At 44.1% G+C, this 21,891-nt stretch overlaps 2 long non-coding RNA genes across 2 annotated transcripts in view; both read left to right on the forward strand.

Annotated features, from left to right (window-relative positions):
• Window positions 1-21,891, forward strand: part of LOC307225437 — a 187,449-nt gene that overhangs the window by 95,541 nt on the left and 70,017 nt on the right. The gene's annotated exons all lie outside the window — the stretch shown is intronic.
• Window positions 16,800-21,891, forward strand: part of LOC307225322 — a 68,349-nt gene continuing 63,257 nt past the window's right edge. Inside the window, exon 1 of the long non-coding RNA XR_013842874.1 lies at window positions 16,800-17,132. This is a non-coding gene — a long non-coding RNA (uncharacterized lncRNA). The remainder of the gene's footprint in view (window positions 17,133-21,891) is intronic.

The raw sequence follows: 21,891 nt of genomic DNA on the forward strand, positions 1-21,891 counted from the left end.
AGATGCCTCAATAGCAGCAGGCATTCTGCAGAAGTGGTGGCAGTGATGCAACAGAGGGGATGAGGCCGCTAACATGTCCTCATTCCCTTCCCTTCCATGATGGTAATCATGGGAGGGGAACATCTGAAGATGACTATGGAGTCACAGTCAAAACAGGAAGTAGGTCCAACTAGATGGAGAGTAATGAGCTGTAATGAGTGTGAGCCAGTGTAGTGGATAAGAGCAGTAGTCTTGTAATCTGGGGAACCGGGTTCGCATCTCCGCTCCTCCACATGCAGCTGCTGGGTGACCTTGGGCTAGTCACACTTCTATGAAGCCTCTCAGCCCCACTCACCTCACAGAGTGTTTGTTGTGGGCGAGGAAGGGAAAGGAGAATGTTAGCCTCTTTGAGACTCCTTCGGGTAGTGATAAAGCAGGATATCAAATCCAAACTCTTCTTCTCTTCTTCAGTGCAAAACTTTCTCTCCAAGACCAGATACAGAATGACACATGTGGAGCAGGCACATCTTTGTGTCTCACCAGTAACCAAGGCAAGACTGTTTGGGACTTGGAAGAGAGTCTTTGTGGCCATGCCTACACTCTGGATTTTCCTGCCTGGGGTGGTGGGCATTGCCCTCCCTCTGATGATCTTCAATTGACTGCCAGAACCCTTTCTTTTCTGGCAGGATTTCAACCAACTGAGATAAAAATCCATGACTGAACCTCTGGAGAATATTTTTTCCCATTCTGGCATGTTCTTTTTATTAGCTGTGCTTCTATTTAGCCTCCAGTTTTTGCTTTTAAAAAACACCTTTGTTGCTATATGGGGAGAGCCGATATATAGTATTTATAGTGTTCTGTGTTGATGTCTGAAGGTAGCACATAGCCATCATGACCAACCCTAACTCTGTCCTCCATTAACTCATCTCACCCCATTTTAAAGCCATCTAAGCAAGTGGACTGTTACAGTTTCTTTTGACAGTGAGTTCCACAGGTTAACTTTCCACTGTGTGGAGGAGTACTTCCTTTTAGCCATCTTTAATCTCCCACCAATCAGCTTCATCTGATGACCTGAGTTGTAGGGTTATGAGAGAAGAGAATATCTTCTCTCTGCTTACTTTCTCCACACCATGCATCAGTTTTTGTTTGCTTGCTCGAGTGATTGTCAAGTGCTTCACTTGGCTACCAAGCACTGCAGCATCCCCCTCTCTGTGGAAAAAATGCTGGCTACAGATTGCATGGGGAGAGCCCATGTGCACATGGCAATTATGTTCATAGGAAAAGCCCAATAGCCCCCTTGACATCAGCATCACAAGGGTTAAAATCATGACTAAAACTAGATGAGTGCAAAGATGCATTCATGAATATTCTTGAGATTAAATCCTGCAAGTAGAAGGGACTCTTATGCATTTATTCATGCACACTTGAACGCTTCAGTTAATATTTGTGTTTGTTGCCTCATCCAGAGCTAAGCAGACTTTAGGAATATGATTCATATTGGCTATTTTTGAATACATCAATTATTCTCAATAATTAGCCCCAACCGGAGCTAATTCCGGTCAAGCAACATGGGACAGGAGTGGGGATACTTTATCGGTGTGATGGATGTGCTCCATGTGTTAAGAACTTCTAAATCCAGAATGGGGAAACCCAGAGCCCTCCAAATGTTGTTGGACTCCAACTCCCATCAGCCGCAGAATGAACTTAAGGACATATGAAGGGTATGCTGGATCAGGCCAATAGCCCATCAAGGCCACCATCCTGTTCTCACAGTGGTGAACCAGATGCCTGTGGCAAACCTGCATGAGGATTCGAGCACCAGGGCACGCTCTCCTCCTGCAGTTTCCAGGAACTGGTATCCAGAAGCATTTCTGCCTCCACAGTGTAGCCATCATGGCTAATAGCCTTTGATAGCCCTTAAGTTACACATGGAATGATCTCTGTCCAGCACCTACCACCTCAGGATTCTACCATGTCATTCATCCGCATATGTAAACCATACCCAATTGGTATTCCTGTTGAGAAAAAAAAACAGTGAGGCACTTTCTTGCTGAATAACTCCTGCAGAGGTACCTAACACAGGCACCTTTATTAATATGAAGCCAACACAAGTTGAATGGTCTCTAAGGATGTGACCCCAAACTTATAGAAGTCGCAGTTTGCATTCATAGTGATTTCAATAGCCCTTTGATCAGGTTCCTAGTAATGATCCTTTCAAAATGAAATGTGTGAGCTGGAAAGTTAGCAGCCAGCAAGTGCTAACATAATATTGTTTTAAGCAATTATTTGATGCTTTAGATATATTCATGGGCATTTGGCAAAGCGGCATGGAATGCCAGAGAAAACAAGGCAGAGTCACAGCATCACAATGGCAAAGCAGGGCCGAGAGTCATAACAGCATAAAATACAGACATTCCAAGCAGGGTAAATGAAAGGTGGGCGGGTATCAATGCCAAAATGGCAACCATGTTGTTTTCCAAGTCTGTTTTCCAGGGCTGTAAGCCAAATTTCCTTTGCCTGGCCACACCAACTGGAACGAAGTGCCATAGAAGGTTAAGTCACCTTGACATCACAGTGATGATGTGTCAAACACAGGAAATTTGAAAAGAGGGGGCTCACAAAAGACTTCGCACAGCTTGCCCACTTGTGACGATTTCCATGTTTTGTTTAGCTAGCGGCAAGACCTTTGTGCTTTTCTCTCATTTTAACTCGTAGCACACTTCAGACTTTTGTTTCATTTCTCTCCCCCCCCCTCCTTTTTCAAGTACAAAAATGGTTAAACACAAGCACAGCCATTAATATCCAGAGTGAACAGTAGATGGCTTTGAAAACACAGACTAAAAATACCCTGTTTGTTTTGTTACATTTTTTATCCAAACCTTTCTCTAGGACAGGGGTGGGCAATCAGGGGTTACTTGTCAGCCCCCAGGCATCTCTACATGGTCTCTGGGACTGTCCCCTGGTTTTACCCATCCCTAGGCCATGTCCCTAAGTAGCCATGCTGCAATTACTCCTCCAGCGCTGTTCTCTGGCTGGATTGTGTCTGTTATGTACTGAAGTTCTCACCCTGGGCCAGCAGAGGGATACTGTAGATAGTTATGCAAATGAAGGATCGAAAAGTGACGTTCAGTGATTGGATAGTTTTAGAATGTTGCAACAGTTACAATTGTTCTGTAGCTCTATATAAGCAGGCTGAGCTCCTCAGTTAGTTCTGTTCCAGCTTACAAAATAAAGAGCTGCTTTGGAGAAATCGCTGTGTCGTCTGCTATGTCAACCCACAACTTAACAGTGTCCTTGAACAGTGACGGTGTATCTTGCGGAATGAGCAAATGGTATTTTTAAGAAACTCACCTCTCAGCTCATACTCTTAAAATACACTGGTTATACTGCAAAACAATAATATTGAATACAATCATACTTCACAAGTCAAACATTTTGGCTCCCAAACGCCACAAACCTGAAAGTGAGTGTTCTGATTTGCAAACGTCCTTTGGAACCCGAATGTCTAACACGGCTTCCACGGCTTCCAATTGGCTGCAGGAACTTCCTGCAGCCAATCGGAAGCCGCACCTTGGTTTCCAAATGTTTTGGAAGTCGCGTTGGACTTCCGGAACGGATTCCATTCAACTTTTGAGGTACGACTGTATATCCAAGAAGCAGGCCTTTAAATAGCAGAAAGAGAAGGGAGCAAAGTCACACCGTACATTTAAAGTGCTATGATACCACTTTAAACTCTCATTGCTTTCTCCAGAGTAGTTCAGAGAAGACCCCTATCCCCACCACAGAGCTACAGTTCTAAGAGGTCCCTGTGAAGAGGGACAGATTGTTAATCCACTCTGTCATTCGGTATTCTGAGCTAGATGGACTAGGGGTCTGACACAGAGGACTAGGGGTCACTCAGAGGAGAAGATGGTGAAATGCAAACAGGGGACACAGAAAGGGCTGAACTCCTCAATGCCTTCTTTGCCTCAGTCTTCTCCGATAAAGAAAACAATGCCCGACCTGAAGAATTTGGAGCAAATGATTCAGCAGAGGAAACACAGCCCAGAATAACTAAGGAGATAGTACAAGAATACTTGGCTAGTTTAGATATATTCAAGTCTCCAGGGCCAGATGAACTGCATCCAAGAGTATTAAAAGAACTGGCAGATGTGATCTCAGAACCACTGGCAGTCATCTTTGAGAATTCCTGGAGAACAGGCGAAGTCCCAGCAGACTGGAGGAGGGCAAATGTTGTCCCTATTTTCAAAAAGGGGAAAAGAGAGGACCCAAATAATTACCGCCCAGTCAGTCTGACATCAATACCAGGGAAGATTCTGGAGCAGATCATTAAGCAAACAGTCTGTGAGCACCTAGAAAGGAATGCTGTGATCACCAATAGTCAGCATGGATTTCTGAAAAATAAGTCATGTCAGACTAACCTGATCTTGTTTTTTGACAGAATTACAAGCCTGGTATATGAAGGGAACACAGTGGGTGTAGCCTACCTTGATTTCAGCAAGGCATTTGACAAGGTGCCCCATGATATTCTTGTAAAGAAGCTGGTAAAATGTGGTCTTGACTATGCTACCACTCAGTGGATTTGTAACTAGCTGACTGACTGAACCCAAAGGGTGCTCATCAATGTTCCTCTTCATCCTGGAGAAGAGTGACTAGTGGGGTGCCACAGGGTTCTGTCTTGGGCCCGGTCTTATTCAACATCTTTATCAACGACTTGGATGATGGACTCAAGGGCATCCTGATCAAATTTGCAGATGACACCAAACTGGGAGGGGTGGCTAACACCCTAGAGGACAGGATCACACTTCAAAACGACCTTGACAGATTAGAGAACTGGGCCAAAACAAACAAGATGAATTTTAACAGGGAGAAATGTAAAGTATTGCACTTGGGCAAAAAAAATGAGAGGCACAAATACAAGATGGGTGACACCTGGCTTGAGAGCAGTACATGTGAAAAGGATCTAGGAGTCTTGGTTGACCACAAACTTGACATGAGCCAACAGTGTGATGCGGCAGCTAAAAAAGCCAATGCAATTCTGGGCTGCATCAATAGGAGTATAGCATCTAGATCAAGGGAAGTAATAGTGCCACTGTATTCTGCTCTGGTCAGACCTCACCTGGAGTACTGTGTCCAGTTCTGGGCACCACAGTTCAAGAAGGACACTGACAAACTGGAACGTGTCCAGAGGAGGGCAACCAAAATGGTCAAAGGCCTGGAAACGATGCCTTATGAGGAACGGCTAAGGGAGATGGGCATGTTTAGCCTGGAGAAGAGGAGGTTAAGGGGTGATATGATAGCCATGTTCAAATATATAAAAGGATGTCACATTGAGGAGGGAGAAAGGTTGTTTTCTGCTGCTCCAGAGAAGCGGACACGGAGCAATGGTTCCAAACTACAAGAAAGAAGATTCCACCTAAACATTAGGAAGAACTTCCTGACAGTAAGAGCTGTTCGACAGTGGAATTTGCTGCCAAGGAGTGTGGTGGAGTCTCCTTCTTTGGAGGTCTTTAAGCAGAGGCTTGACAACCATATGTCAGGAGTGCTCTGATGGTGTTTCCTGCTTGGCAGGGAGTTGGACTCGATGGCCCTTGTGGTCTCTTCCAACTCTATGATTCTATGATTCTACATTGTAAGGCAAGCAACTTCTTCTGTTCCTTATTCCAGAAATTTACCACATCTGTAAAATGCCTCCATTTCTGAAATTACAACCTGGCAAACCGTAGGTAGGAAGGAACTATGTACTACTGAATTATTCTGGATTACTCCGTTTAAAAGCCTATCACTCCGTTCCTTTAATTACTGCAAATTATGTTGCATTTAAACAATTCTAAAGCACAATCCGTGTCTGGCGTTGTTGTTTCATGTGCCCTGAGGATGAACTTCAAATCTGGCATGAAACCTTTTGCTTGAGTTTACAATACAAATGGTTAGTGGAAATAAAGTGGCATTAGGAATGTTTTTGTTAACTGTGCCAGCTCAAACCCACATAACTCATGCACTGAATTGTTATGATTTTGCAAAGAGCTATTTGTTTTATTTTATTTTTTTAATGCATTAATTAAATGGCAAATAAAGCTACTAACCTCATGTGCTGGAATGGGTGCCAAAATGGACATTATAAAAATGTTCGCTTTGGTATTAATTCTGTGTTTATGGGGTGTCTCATGTCTCTAAAACCTCCCCAGATCGCTATTCATCATAACCTATCAAGCACATTCATCACATTTCTTTTCCTGTTGCACTCCAAAGAGCCCCTTTATTAATTTAAGGGAAGAAAAATGGGGAAGGAAGCCCATTTGAGCTATTATCGTTTTCTTGAAAAGGAAGTGATAGCATTCAAACTATCAATTCTTGGCTTCCCTCCATCCCCACCCCTCTCTCTGTGTAATCTGGGGGGGAAGGGGAGAGGGTTTCAGTCCAATTTGAACCAATCTCCATTTTACAAAAGTTGTGTCCAGTCAAAAGGCCAGCGTAGCAGTTGTGATGCAATGAAGAACAGGGTTGCAGCAACCAAAGAGCCTTACAACAGGTAATAAAACCATATTAAACAATATTCCATTAGGGTCCCTGCAGATTGGTGGCTGTTGTTTTTTTTGTGGGTCTATTCTGCAACAAGTCATGGATGAAATAATAGTGGATTTCTATTGGACCATTTAAGGGGCGCGGGTGGCGCCGTGGGTTAAACCACAGAGCCTAGAACTTGCCGATCAGAAGGTTAGTGGTTCGAATCCCCGTGACGGGGTGAGCTCCTGTTGCTCAGTCCCAGCTCCTGCCAACCTAGCAGTTTGAAAGCACATCAAAGTGCCAGTAGATAAATAGGTACCGCTCTGGCGGGAAGGTAAACGGTGTTTCCGTGCGCTGCTCTGGTTCGTCAGAAGCGGCTTAGTCATGCTGGCCACATGACCCGGAAGCTGTACGCCGGCTCCCTCGGCCAATAAAGCGAGATGAGCGCCGCAACCCCAGAGTCGGTCACGACTGGACCTAATGGTCAGGGGTCCCTTTACCTTTATTGGACCATCCACCCAACATTCCAGTTAATTGGCTGTTCTGTGATGCTTCCCTAATATTACTGCATTATATCCATCTCAAGGGGCACTTTTGCACTGCAGCACAACTAAAGTGGGACAAAAAAACAGCCAAATCCCCAGATTATCTGTAATATGAAAAGTTACAGGATTTCAGCAGATAGCTGCAGCACATGCAGAGACTGGAAACTTTCATCTACATAAATGGTACTAAAAGAGAGTTCATGTATACCTGCCAATGCTATGTATACCATGTTTTGGGAGAGAATGACTACCGTTGGGAGGGAAGGTGGTATATAATAATAATACCTTTATTGCTAATGTACAACCTGTGTACAATGAAATTAACCGAGCCTGTCTCCCCCCCACACAAACACTCAGTCTCATTGTACTCTGTGTTCTTGTCGCACAAACATATAATTGCAAGAAATACATTAAACACTGCCAACTATTCCCTAGTTTCTTTTGGTGGTCCTTAATCCTGTTCAGACTTACCTCACCAGCACCACAATCAAATCCTGGAAAAGCCACATCTTTGGAATTTCTCTGAGATTTTACTGTAGTCTCATTAAAGTCAATAGAGATAACATACGCAAAGAAGAAGAAGAGGAGAGCAAGTCTAGAAGTGCAAATTCCATGAGTGTTGTTTCAGGCATTTTAATGAAGCCCAGCATTTTGTTTAAAGAAAAAAAAAACACTTACAGGCCACCTCTAACCAATAATTAGTAGCAAGGGTTTTTATCCAAACCTCAAAAAGAATTGTTTGGGTGATACGCTATATGTGGTTTTATAGCTTTGAAATCCCTTGGAGCTATCTTTTCTGGGAAAGGGAAGATAAATCTTTGTTTTAAAGTAATTTAATGTGTTGAGTTCTTTCTGTTCATTCCCTACTGAACAGCAGTCCTCATCTCAAGAGCTAAACTATTATTCTAGTTTGTGACAGCTGCCTTCACCAGAGTAAGAACTGGATTCTTATTTTTATCATAAAAGTTTCCAGCAAAGAATGCTTGCAGGATAATATTTGCAGTAAAATGCCGTTTGTCAATGGTCCAGTCCAGTATACAGTGTTATGATCTGTGAACAGCGGGGTTTTTTCCCTTGGAGGGTGAGGTTTTAAAGAAATGCAGTGCTAAGAAATATGGCTATCCCACATGATGTCGACGGGGTACTGAAGAGTGTGGAGTTTTTAAATTATTTTATTTATTTATTACTAAAAACTTTTAAAAGCTTCATTTAAGTGTTTTCTTAAAGAAAAACAACTTCAAATTACTTTGCTTTAACCAATAAATAAATAAATCCCAGAGCTCTTCAGAGGCAGCATTATTGACAGCCTCATGTTCTGTGGCCTATCAGAGGTCTATAATGGCCTCTTGGAGGACACAAACAAGCCCTGAAAAAGTTGTTGTGAAACTGCAATTTTATTTTATTTTTTAAAAAGGAAAACACATGCAAGGATATATACCACTTGGCCACCTCTTAATTTGTTTTTGTTTTTAAAAAAGTGCAAGAGACAACCTCTTACGCCCTCCATATGGAGGGAAATGAATCCCTTTCAAACACAAACTGCACTGACTTGACGGACCAGTTGCCAAGACTGAAAGTCCCTGCCATCTAAATTCCCTCCCCTCCTGGGCTTTTTCTAAGCAATCAGAGACTGCGCCTGCGTGCAGCCAATCTCTCCTCTGCCCTTGTCACAGCTGGACAGGGAGACACCTGTGACTCTTCACCAGCTGGACTCATCTCTGCCTCTTGACTTCCCTTCTCCCACTCTCCAACTTCTGATTCTGGGCTCCAGTCTTTCACAGACTCTCCCAGTCTGCCACCCCTTCAGCTTCCGACACTTCCTCCTCTCAGTCTTCTCCCTCTATCTATTCATCGTTGTTCCACCACCACTCCCTGGGCTCCTCGCCTTCTTCTCTTGCTGGTTCCTCAGCTGGTTCCTCCCACCATTCAACCAGTCTGTGACAGACAATACTTAATTCTACATAAACATGCACGGAATTGCACTGTTAAGATTTCTTAAATGGGTTGATAGACCTACATTTTATATACATTTTGAACTTTTAAAACCATATGTTCCCCATGTCTTTTGTTCATTCACATAGGCCCAGTGTTCCACCTGTGCCCCCTCACAAGAAATTTGGTGCAGCTGGTGACTCTCCCATTTTGTCGAACAGATGTTTCTGAAAACGATCAGGAATTAGTGAAGGCCAAATTCATTATGTCATTCAACTCGTATGATTTCTAAGTCTATATAAATTCAGCAAGAGTTTTTCAAGAGTGGCTTTCAAAATGAAAAGCTTTTGAGTTTTCTGGATGCCAGCATTATTCTCCGAATAAGATTCCTGTCATTAGAATTACTTTAAAGAACTGCAGGGCTCCTTCTCTCTCTCCCCATTCACTCTGTCTCTCTTTCTCTCCCCTTTTCAAATAAAATGTGGCAGATCTGACCTCAAATGTAATTTTGGACCCAGAACTGTTTATGGAACATTCAGACGAATGAGAAACATGGAATTTGTGAGCAGCTGTAAGATTCTGTTTCAAAGCAGAAAGCTGGAATTTCTTATTTTTGTTTTAGAAAATGCCAATATACTTTGCTGGCATGGTGATACAGCACATGAAAGACTTGCTGGGGAGACGAGAGGAACATGGATCCCCTCCTTATTCCAAGGGGATATTGCTTCCTTTTATGCAATTTAAATTCCTTTGGCTGGAAGTTTTCTTCCAGATGATAGAACGTTTGCAAGACCGAAAGCAAAGCTGGGTGGGAAGGAGGAAGTTGCAGCCTGTGAGGCAGAGAGCAGGTTGGTGATCTCTAAGAGGGAAGTGTGGGCTCCCATGATAATAATAATAATAATAATAATAATAATAATAATAATAATAATTTTTTATTTATACCCCGTCCATCTGGTTGAGTTTCCCCAGCCACTCTGGGTGGCTTCCAATCGAGTGTTAAAAAGGTTACATGTATAGGTGAGATTGTTTCTTTGTCTGTGAGCACAAGACAGAAACCATCCTCAGGTGCTACAGCGATGTATACAGTACATGCATAGACTGTGGGAATGAGCATGCAAGCTCTAGCCCTTGTTTTCATCCTCATTGCCCTCCACAAACTGGAGAGCAACAATCTGAAGGAGACAGGCTTCTGCACTTCTATAATCTCCTTGCACTTTTTACAGTGGTACCTCGGGTTAAATACTTAATTCGTTCCGGAGGTCCGTTCTTAACCTGAAACTGTTCTTAACCTGAAGCACCACTTTAGCTAATGGGGCCTCCTGGTGCTGCCACGCTGCCAGGGCATGATTTCTGTTCTTATCCTGAAGCAAAGTTCTTAACCTGAAGCACTATTTCTGGGTTAGCGGAGTGTGTAACCTGAAGCGTATGTAACCTGAAGCGTATGTAACCCGAGGTACCACTGTAGATTCCTGATTTCCTAGTCACTTTAAACTAATCTGTGGCAAAGAATCAGCACCACAGTTGCCAGTGCGGTGTAGTGGTTAAGAGTGGTAAACTCGTAATCTGGTGAACCAGGTTCGCATCTCCGCTCCTCCACATACAGCTGCTGGGTGATCCTGGGCTAGTCGCACTGCTTTGAAGTCTCTCAGCCCCACTCACCTCACAGATTGTTTGTTGTGGGGGAGGAAGGGAAAGGAGAATGTTAGCCGCTTTGAGACTCCTTCGGGTAGTGATAAAGCGGGATATCCAATCCAAACTCTTCTTCTTCTGTGGACCATGCCACCCACAATGGCTCAACTTTGAGGAAGGAGATGTGGTGGGCATTCCGGAGGACCCCACAGGAGCCTTGCAGGGCAGATCAGTGAGAGAAACAAGAGCAAGTCACCAGGGGCCCAGAAGCAGTGGCCCAGAAGCCATCCAGGAAGACAGCAGCAATGATGGTGGTATGCGGTCCTGTGGGTGGCCCACAATCCTCCATCATCCCAGTCCACTGTGACTCAGCATGGCTCATGGTAGGGCCAGCCCTGTTCTCCTTATACATTAGATCTATGCCTTATTATGGCCTCTGGATGCTATTGGACTCCGACTCCCATCAGCCCCAGTCAGCATAACCAATGGTCATGGATGATTGAAATTGTAGTCCCTGAGACCACCCTTGAGTCAAAGCATTCTGCAATATGAGAACAGATGAGAAAGCCACCCCTAACGTAGAAGTGTATTATTTTGCACATTGTATAAATTGGCTTCTGGATTAGAAAAACTCATATGTTTCAATATCAGTATGAAGAGGCACTTATGAAAATACCTTTACATACGCTTTTATGGATAAATGCAAATCTAAGATGACAAGAACATTAAAGAAGCCAGCCAGTTTAATTTACAATCTTTGGAGAAATTGGGATAAGTTAAAAAAAGAAAAAAAGAAAAAGAAAAAAGATTAGTCCTGTCAAATTGCCAATAGTGTTGGTTATTCATGATCCAGACTTTCATGTTGAGAAATGCTACCATTTGATTTATGGAAGAAATATGAGGCCTCTAGATATGAATATATTGCAATAAATGAAAAAGTTTTATCATATGCTGAATTAAAAAATAAATAGAGTGGAATTAATTATCTTTTGCTAAAATGCTTACAATTCAGATCTTTTGAAAGCATAATTAAATTTGGGTTATGGAAAACAACGGAATTTGAAAGGGCAATAATAATGATTAATAAACATTTATTGCCCAAAATGTACAAGCTGCATTTACAGTCTGAATGTGAAATGGAACAGGTCAAGGAATTTATGACTCATTGGGGTCAAGAATTTGGCTAATATTAAAATGTCCGTTTGGGAATATCTATGGTCGCTAGGCTTTAACTTTTCCTTGACTATGAAGATTTAAAAGAATAGCTTTAAAATGATGACAAGATGTATTCATATCAAATAAGTATTGCTTGTTGCCCGAAGTGTAGAAAATGTAAAAATGAACAAGGAGATTCTTATAGTATCTGGCCAGGTTTTTCATTAAATAAAAGGGACGATACTGGAGGAAGATAAAAAAAATCAGTGGAAAAAAATCTAGGATGTTTGATTATGTCTGATCCTTTATATGTGTGTATTTTGTCATACAGATTAATATAAATATAGCATGATGAATTTGCTAATTATATGGCAGTGACTGCTAGAGTCTTTAATGCAAAATATTGGTAGACATACATTTTCAGAGGGGTGATCTGTCCTTCCTTTTCATCCTCTGCTGGGTGATGCAACTTGGTAAGATACCTGGTTTCTCTCTCTTGCAGTAGCATGAAGCGAAAAGGAAGGTGCAAATCTCTTTGGCTTATCTAGTCACCAATCCCCAAGCAGCCCTTCCAAATTAAATGATAAGTATATTAAAGAGCAAGGTGGAAGGTGCAAAGACGCCAAGACTTGGCAGATAAATAGCATGCAAGGTTCACCACTGTCATGCGCTGGAATGTGGTAGTGATTGGGAGAATCCTACATTTAAAGATTTCAAAAGACAAGAGGGAGGCTGAGAGGGAACCCAGCCACCGTGTGGGTGGTGGGGAAGGAACTTCTAGCCAATATCCCATTGATGACTAAGTCACAAAGAGGTTGACTTGACCCCTTCATGGGGAGCTAAAAGAAAAGTATAGCTGAAAAGTGCCACCCATCTTCCTCCCAGGAAAAAAACCAACACAAGTCCATGGCTGAGGGCAGCATGTGGTGACATAGGAGCAAGCAAGAATTGATGCAATGGAACCATTTTGACAGCTAAGTTGGAATCATTAGCTGCTGGGCTAATGTTCTTCTTCAGCTCTGAGCTTCAGCTCTACAAACAAGCATGCTGTAGAGTCTCCAGCTCAGAAGGCAGGCAAGGTTCAGGGCTCTTAGCCTGCTGCTGGAGATCAGGACACTACTGAGTCTGAAGGTGATGAACATGAACCTCCAGAAGAACCTCCCACATCTGTAGGGACAAAGCCCAGGCCCTCGCAAACACCTTCTGTTGAGCCCAAGGTATCAAATACCTCCCACAGAACCTCACCGGTCCAGTGGCACAGGGAAGGCACCAAGTGGGAGGCTAGGGAGCAGAAGGGACATACCCATTCTCAGGCCAGAATGTTGTCCCTTTAAGAATTGAAAGCGAGCAACAAAGTGGTTGAGCCTGGGAGAAGTACATAGTCCAGGGGCAGAGGCTTCAAAAGGTCCAGTCTGCTCTCAGCTTTGATTGGAGCAAGTTGCTCACTGGGAGCTGTCTGTGGTCCTGCAACTCCTGACCCGCCTTGCCCATGGGATCCAGCATCAGACCAGAACACGACCCTCTGGTGCCCAGCTTAATGGATGCTGGATGGCGGTGGTCGTGCTGACACGCCCAGGCACCCACTGGCTGTGGTTTAATTCACTTAGCAAGAAAAGCCATAGACTGCTCTAGGCCTGAACCCGCCAGCAATTTTGTGCCGTTCAGGGCAATGAATCAATCTGCAAGGTATTCCGTATCCCCATTTCCAGCCAATGACAGGAGATCCTCTTTGAAGCTACATAATAGCCCTTGTTCCTTTTCAGTTGTTCTTTCCTTAAGCCCTCAGTTTAATGATGTGTGAGAAGGAAGTGGCTTTTTGTCTTCCTCCCTCTTCCTCCCTAGCTGCAGATTTATACTCCTGTTCCAAGAACTACAATTTAATACAGTAATGGCATTTCAATAAATTCATCTCTCTCTCCCCCCGCCCCTTTCATTCCCCGAGAATGGTATGTTTCTTTTCTTTTTTTAATGCTCTCTATTCCTGGTGCAAGCAATAAAATATTAAAGTTATTCTTTGTAGTTGCCCTATTGGAGGAACGCCACCTCTCCAAAGCCCCCATCTTTGACAGTGATTGAGGTACAGGAAACTTAAAATAAAATCACCACCCTTTTCCTCTTTCCTTTTGGCAACGGAGACAAATACTAGGTTTGAAATATTGCCTCGGAAAAAAGGGAGCCACTCCCAGCCCTCTGGGGTTGCCTTCATCAAGCTAGATTCTGTTGCTGGGAGATATCCATATAGTACATAAGGGCTTTGTTCTGGGGCTGATTCAAACCAGCCACCCTCAAGAAAGGCCGTGAACCAAACCAGAACCTTTCATATCTGTAATTTCCTCCTTTGTGGACAATGTTTCCATCTAAAACTCCTGTTTCCCCCTTGCATATTTTCACCTGATGCAGGGGGACAAGGGGCCGGCCCTATCATTAAGCAGAGGGAAGCACCCACCCTGAGACAACTGATTTTCCAAGTCATGAAAAACCTGCAAAGTGTTGGTTATTTATTATCATTGTGTTATTACAGACAGGGAGAGGTGTTTGTGGAATATTCTTTCTTGGGTGACAAAATAACTGGGCGGGTGGATATCATGTCCCTGGACTTGGAATGGGGAACCATTTGCCACTTGAGCACTAACAGCAAAATGTTTATCTGGCCAGCCCTGCAGGAGGAAATGTGACCTCTGTTTTGTTTTTACTGCTATACATCGCAAGCAGCACCTGGCATAAGAAAAATCTGGAACAAGGAACATAGGAAGCCGCCTTAGACTGAGTTAGACCACTGGTCCATTTAGCTCCGGATTGTGTGCTAAAACTGGCAGCAGCTTTCCAGGATTTCAGGTGGGATCTCTCCCTGCCGCCATACCTGGAGATGCCAGTGATTGAATCGGAGACCTTCTGCATGTAAAACAGATGCTCTGGTACTGAGCTACCCAAGGAAGTCATGATCCCTGAAAGTTTTTCCCTCTGCTCACCCAGGCAAGCCTCTAGGACAGGCATCCCCAAATTCAGCCCTCCAGATGTTTTGGGACTACAACTCCCATCATCCCTAGCTAACAGGACCAGTGGTCAGGGATGATAGGAATTGTAGTCCCAAAACATCTGGAGGGCCGAGTTTGGGGGTGCCTGCTCTAGGAAGTGGTGAATCTGTCAATCTCAGTTTCTCATTTCCCCAATCTTAATTTCACTTCTCCACATTTCCATAACGGTTTATGAAAAACAAGTCCTCATGAAAATCCATGCAAATTTCAGTGTGTGTGTGTGTGTGTGTGTGTAATTTTGCCTAGCAATACACATTTTTTTGAGTGAGTTTCCCCAACTATAATATATTTTCTGTGTTATTTTCACAAACACGTGCATTTTTTTTATGCACAACTGACCCTAGTGTATGCATTTTGGAGCCCATTACCTGACTGAAGAGCTGCATTGCAAAATTCGGAGAAGTGCAAATTTCAAAGGCTAGTCATGCTACTGTTTGCATATTGCTATTGCGAATTTAGTCAATTCAGCTTTAAATGCAAACTCAATCAAATTCCTTCTTTATCTATACAAGACTCCTTCTGCACAATCATACATGCCTGATCCTAGTGTTGGAATTAACAATGGGACCAGAGTAGGGACTGACCTCCTTACATGTTGTAATGGCCTCCATTACTGTTTTACGGGGGCCATGATTTGGCTAAAATTCCTGGGGGTTGGACATGGGAGTGGGGAATTCACTAAAAGCTCACTCAGAACATTACCTGGTTCATCATGTTATAGCATGGGTAGGCAAACTAAGGCCCAGGGGCCGGACCTGGCCCAATCGCCTTCTAAATCCAGCCCATGGACGGTCTGGGAATCTGCATGTTTTTATATGAGTAGAATGTGTCCTTTTATTAAAAATGCATCTTTGGGTTATTTGTGGGGCCTGCCTGGTGTTTTTTACGTGAGTAGAATGTGTGTTTTTATTTAAAATGCATCTCTGGGTTATTTCTGGGGCATAGGAATTCGCTCATTTCCACCCCCCAAAAAAATATAGTCCGGCCCCCCACAAGGTCTGAGGTACAATGGACCGGCCCCCTGCTGAAAAAGTTTGCTGACCCCTGTGTTATAGCATCTGCATAGTGCCTGCATAGGGAGTTGTTGTTCCTCCAGTGCATGAAGAACCAGTGGTAACTGATGAACTGGGGCTATAACTTAGATCATGGCAAACACAGAGAGCAAACAGGCCTCCTTATGTGCGCACAATTCCTCAAGAGACTCCACTGGTGGCATTAGCACTCCAGTGCATTGCAAGGAACAAGAGTCCTGGAATGTAAATGGCCTCACAAGCTTCATTTATGAGGCTCTGGGCAAGTGCAGACATGATAACCTCTGAGAGGGCACCCCAGGATGTTCAGGGACGGTGCAGGCTAAGTGCCAGAGAAATGTAACAGCAACAAGGTTTTGCAAGATAAGGTATTGGGCAGCGTGTTCTTCAACTCCATTTGCTTTGATATTGATTATCTGTATTGACACAGTCTGGTGCCTTTCCAGAGCTACATTAATCATTTGCTCTAGAGATGGGGAGGGATGATTAAGGAGGCAGTCATTTTCAGATGTGGGAAATAATATATGTATCATGTGAAAGAGCCAGTGAAATGAAAAGGGAGATGTCCCGTTTTATCCATTTTGTCTTGCCTGAGCTGCATCCCATTCTCATCTAGGCATCCTGTAAAACCATAGAGACAATACAAATTATATGCAATAATGTTTTATCAGAAAGAGTCATTTTACTAGTTGGCCAACTTTACGAAAAGCTATTCTGTCCACCACTGTGCTCTTATATGCTTCCATTCATTTCAGTAAAATATAATGTTTGTGGAGTGGGGAAAACCAGCAGTAGTGAATGCCACTCATTTTAGTTCAAGTGATTTCTGTTCCTGACGTGAGATAAACATGCAGATTGTGGCAATTTCCACTCCCATTTCTGATTAAGTTCTCTGACATGGCAGAGAAATGAAAACGGTTGGAACTCAGCTCTGCTTCACAGATTGAACTTTGTCCCTTGGTAGCTACACCACGGGGTAACTAACATTTGCCTATAGACAGATGGCTTCAATTTATATTCTCAGGATTCTGGGCTTTCTTGGAAGCGAATAAGTGGTTTCTTTTGCAATGGCAGATATGTTGCCTGAATGACATCTTCGTTGCCATTATGAACCTTCCCCTGCAATGTATAGCCTCGCGGGATGAGGGTCAACATCAAGGCCCAATAGAACATTTGCTGTAGAAAATGTGTCAGAATCCTTTGCAAGGCGCTGACATTCTTATGAGGTGGCTCCTCATAAACCAATGTGGAAAGGCTTCCCAGAGAGTAGGAAGATTGGAAAAACACCACTCTGGACAGCAGCAGCAAGGCTAAAGACAGTGATTAAAAAGGTACCGGAATAAGTGACAAACAGGGATTGTCAGGGATAAGTAATAATCAGACAGGAGGTATCTACAGTTTTCCTTTAGAGTAACCTGGGGGACATATGGCAGCTACCCAAGAGTAAAACAAATTTACCTTGTGATAAATGCTTTGTACCTATAATGTATTTCCCAGTCCTCAGATTCAAAGAGCTCCCCCCCCCCTTTCAGTCTGGTTGTGCATTTAGAGAGTGTTTATTTTTGCAAAAAGCTATTATCAACCAGCTGCTCATAAACTCTCCTCTGCAATGCAAGAATCTTTGTGCTGCGTAAGTGCCTTGCCTCTCTAAGTGCATATTCCACTGGTTCGAATTAACTGCTAACTCTTTATGATTATGGCTATCATTCATCTCCAGCAATTTCAGTCAGGTTTAGACTTAGCCGTGGTGACATCATCCTGCTAAGAAAGAATCCTGAAGGGGCTTACTGTCCTCAAGGCAAGGCTGGACCTGTGCTGGATCCGTCTTCCTGCTATCTTTCAGGGTATATGAGATGTGCAAAGCGGAGCACCTCCCCTGCCCTTCCCGAAAGTCATGTTGCTTTTAAATTATGCATCCCATTCAGATCATGCGCCTCTTGGGGACTTGGGTGTTACCTCTAACTAAGTAGCTGCCCCATTTGCAAATGTACCGAAATGGATTTACCATCTAACCCAATAAAATTTGCACAGGGCATTCTTTATGTCTAGAGATATCTCCCCTTTAACATCTGCGACCCATTAAGACGTGTTTCTCCTGGCTCTTGAATAAACAAAAGCCATATGAATGGTGTGTGTGTGTGTGTGTGTGTGTGTGTGTGTGTGTGTGTGTCCCTGCTGCCTCCCACCACTCTATCTCTCTCTGGACCTACCTTATATTATCCTTGGTGTACAGGTTTTGGGAACCACAACTATTTGAGAGTAAAAGCAAACAAACACAAAACCACAGAAATGGATTGCAGAAGAATGACTGAGTTGGGCAACAGCAAGACATAGTAACACATTTATTGATGGAAGGAGTTGTAAGGGACGTGACCAGTGCCCAGTCTTGTTGGGAATCTACGGCGAGATATCCACACAGCAGAAGTTGCCCCGAGTTCCAGTCACCACACAAAGGCAGCTTAGGGTCCAAAATAGTTTACTGCTGTAGAAGATTAGGCTTTGCAGCTACAGATATATACAAAGCACAAAGCATTCCTGTTGCCCCAGCAATTCAAGATGTAACACAGACTGACTCACAGACAAACAAACACACTGACTGATGCCAATACACAGACCCAGACCCCAGCACAATAAGCTGATGTGTATTAAACACATATAAATGGCACTGGGCTATTGCCATAGCAACTGGTTTGGCTGACTTTGCACCTGTTGGCTTATCTCATACACGCAGTGATTTGTGCTCATGAAGGAAATCAACCCCTTCTTCCATGTCCAGTTCCTCCAACAAGTTTCTGAAGTCTGAGATGGACCAGGGTGGGGGTGCTTTAGACTTAATGCCTTACTTAAGACCCCAGCAATGTGTGTAGTTCATTGCACAGCGACCTGAAGCAGGATTTCCCACCACCCCCCGAGATCACTTCCAGACTGTTACTATTTGGTGGGAGGAATTCAGTTGCATACCAGGTCTGTGCTAATAAAGTGTTCTGGTGCGCTGGTGAAAAAAACAACAACCAGCCTTTGGCAATAAGGAAAGTCATGTAACTTCCACATAAACAAATCAGGATGGATTGGTGGTCCCAGACAGTGGTCCCAGACTCTGAGCTTTCATTTTTTTTTAAAGTAAACCTAGCCCTCCTAAAAGAGACAGCCAAGGAAAAGAGTGTCATATATTAACATTAAAGATAATATTGCAGTTATTTGAAACTGTTAAAAATAGGGGAAATATGTGCATGCTGCCTGTAATCTCTGGTGAGAATATAGAGGGAGCAAAAAAGTACTCAGAGAATGGGAGAATTCCATCAGCAAGAACTGATGGAGGTCACTGTTAATGTAACCACTCAATTTCTTCTACAAATATTTAATGTTAAAATACATTTGTTGCATTCTTATGTAATTTGCATTTTTAGAACATTTTAAAAGTGCCTTTCTGCATGCTTAAAGGCATGCAGTGCCCACCAGTGAAACTTTCTTTTAAAAACCATGGCGGAGGTGATGTGTATGTGGTTCTTTGAAACTTTCCTTCTACTATAGGGGTGGGGGCCTGCTGGCCCTTCAGACGTTGTTGGATTCCAACTTCCATCAGCCCAAACCAGTGTGGGAATGATAGGAGTTTTAGTCCCACAACATCTGGAGGGCCACAGCTTCCCCATCCCTCTTCTTGGGCCTCTGCTCTGCAACCTGCTAAGCCACTCCCGACATAAGGAGGGGGGGTTGCGGGCTTATGCCCCCATCTACATTCTCGCGGGGCTGGCTGCAGCGCCGTGGGACTCAGGGATTCTCGGGCTCATTATTATTCATCACTCACTGCGCCAGCCAATCAGCTGGTGGCGGGGGCGGGCTTACTAGGGGGCATTTAAGGTCGAGGCAGCCCTGGCTCGCCCCTTTTCTTTCCTTTCAGCAGCTGCAGTTTCCCACCCACCCACCCTCTAGGTTTGCATTTGGACTTTGCTATGGGCTTCGGCTGGTCGCTGCAAGGGGCCTGGTAGGAGTTTTTCCATTTGGCTAATCGGCTGTGTTTTGGAAGCCACTTGGTTTTTTCGCCTACCTCTTAGCAAAACGTCACAACACCTTTGGTTTGGCGGTTAGGCATTGGCAGGGGTATTGTTATGCAAATGAGTCGGGGGGGAGGAACAGCATCACCTCCCCCAAATCTTGAAGGGTAGTTCGTTAAAGGACTCCGGGGGGCGTTGCCTCATCCGAAACCTATGGAGGCTAGGGCCTAAAGCGCGCTCCCGAGCGGTAAGCCCTCGGGGAGCGCCTAGGGATGTGCATCTCGGGGGCTCCCCCTGTTGGTGCTTAACCCTTCCCGGTTATACCGGATAGTCAGATAGGGCCAATGCCTAAAGCCAATACTGCTCTTACCTGTAATCAATAAAGTTGTGGCCATTTTCGCCCATTAACCTAAATTCTGGTGTCCGTTGTCTTTATTCATTCCATCTGTGGGAGGGGGCGGGAACTGCCACGCAACCACTTTCCCCTTTCCCAATGTAAGGCTTTTTGCTGGTTTGCTCTACTTACCTGTGGGCAAGGTAGAGAGACTAGTGTAGCAAGAAAGGCAGAGAACAGCAGAGGAAAGAGGCAAACTCTGTTCGAGGAGGGGCACCTCTCCTCTGCTTCAAATAATCACCCCATACTGTGCATGCGAAGACAGGCTCCAGTGGACTGAGCAGACCAGGCCAATAGTGGCTGCGACACTATAAGAAGGCAGTTTCTGCATGTGCTATAGAAGGAAGTGAGGGGCGGATGGGGCTCATTTACATGGGAAGGGAGCCCATCTAGGAGAAGGAAAACTCTGATCCTAAACCTCCACTGCTTTGCAGGGTATCTTTGGGAGAAGAAAAGGCTAAGGTATACACCCTAGACAAATCTAGAGTGGAGTCTCTAATACAGTTGAATGGTGCCTTGAACGCCTCCTTCCAGCAACTCCTGCAGTCAAGCTGGTGGCAAGCGCATTGCTCTGCTTTCCTTTGGACCACATCAGTGAGGCCAAGAGGGGAGTTTTGTTGTCAGGGCAGTCCAGGACTTCCATACACACTGCTCAAGCTTGTGCCCTGGGAAGGTCACTTGAGTGCTGCTAACCCAGCGGTTTGACAGAGGCACAGTCCATTGTCTCTCAAGACAGACGGATGCCAATAAACAGCCACTATCCCTCAGTCAAAACCGTTTCTCCAGACCTACGTACAATACACAGCAGACTTCCTCTTCATACCTAAGGTTGCTCCAAGCAACCATTGCCACATGAGGGAAAAAAGTCTTCGTAATCTCCTGTCCTATCTGAGAGAATAACAAGCTGCTGCAAGCAAAATGAACAGAGCACAAGCTGTTTGCTGTCCTAGATGATGACTGCAGATTCCAAGGGTTTCCAGACCCCTCTTGCTGTTCTTTCTTCTTCTTCTTCTTCTTCTTCTTCTTCTTCTTCTTCTTCTTCTTCTTCTTCTCTGGACTGGAATTTTAATGGTTCTGATAAGAGAGAAATGCCACCTTTCATCAGATGGTTTGTGGTGTTTATTTTAGCTCTCTGCTTCCTTCCCTGCAATTACTTCTGCACACAACCATGCCCTATCAGTTGAAGACAGGCAACCTTTTCAGCCATCCTCACCAAAGCACTTGAACCATCCATTACCCCAAACCTGTTTGCGATAATAATAAATAAATGAATTATCAGCAGTGGTAACCCCAGGGGGGAAATCTGGGCAGGGGCCACAGAAGGGGCAAAGAGAAATGACAGTGTGTGTTAATGACAGGAGTTCAAAATTGAGGGGAGTGGAGTGGAAGAACAAGCTCCTTCTCTTTGGGGGTGCCTGCCCCCCTGTCCCTATTATGTTATCAGCCGCACTTGCATGGGATGTCATCAAAGGAAGTGAGGCTTCACCCATGCTTCGGTCTGGACTTGAAAAATGAAAAGAATGAAAGGTCAATTGAAAGATCAAATGACACAGCAATCCTGAGCAAGGAGAGCTATTATAGTTGTGGCACTGCAGGGGTTAAAGTTATAGAAGGCGAGGTTCCTGGTTCAAGTCTATCTTCAGCCACCAACTCACTGGGGCTGACATCCCTGGTCACATGAGAGGAGGAATC

Source organism: Podarcis cretensis (assembly GCF_951804945.1).
Source record: "Podarcis cretensis genome assembly, chromosome: 10".
Lineage (NCBI taxonomy): Eukaryota > Metazoa > Chordata > Lepidosauria > Squamata > Lacertidae > Podarcis > Podarcis cretensis.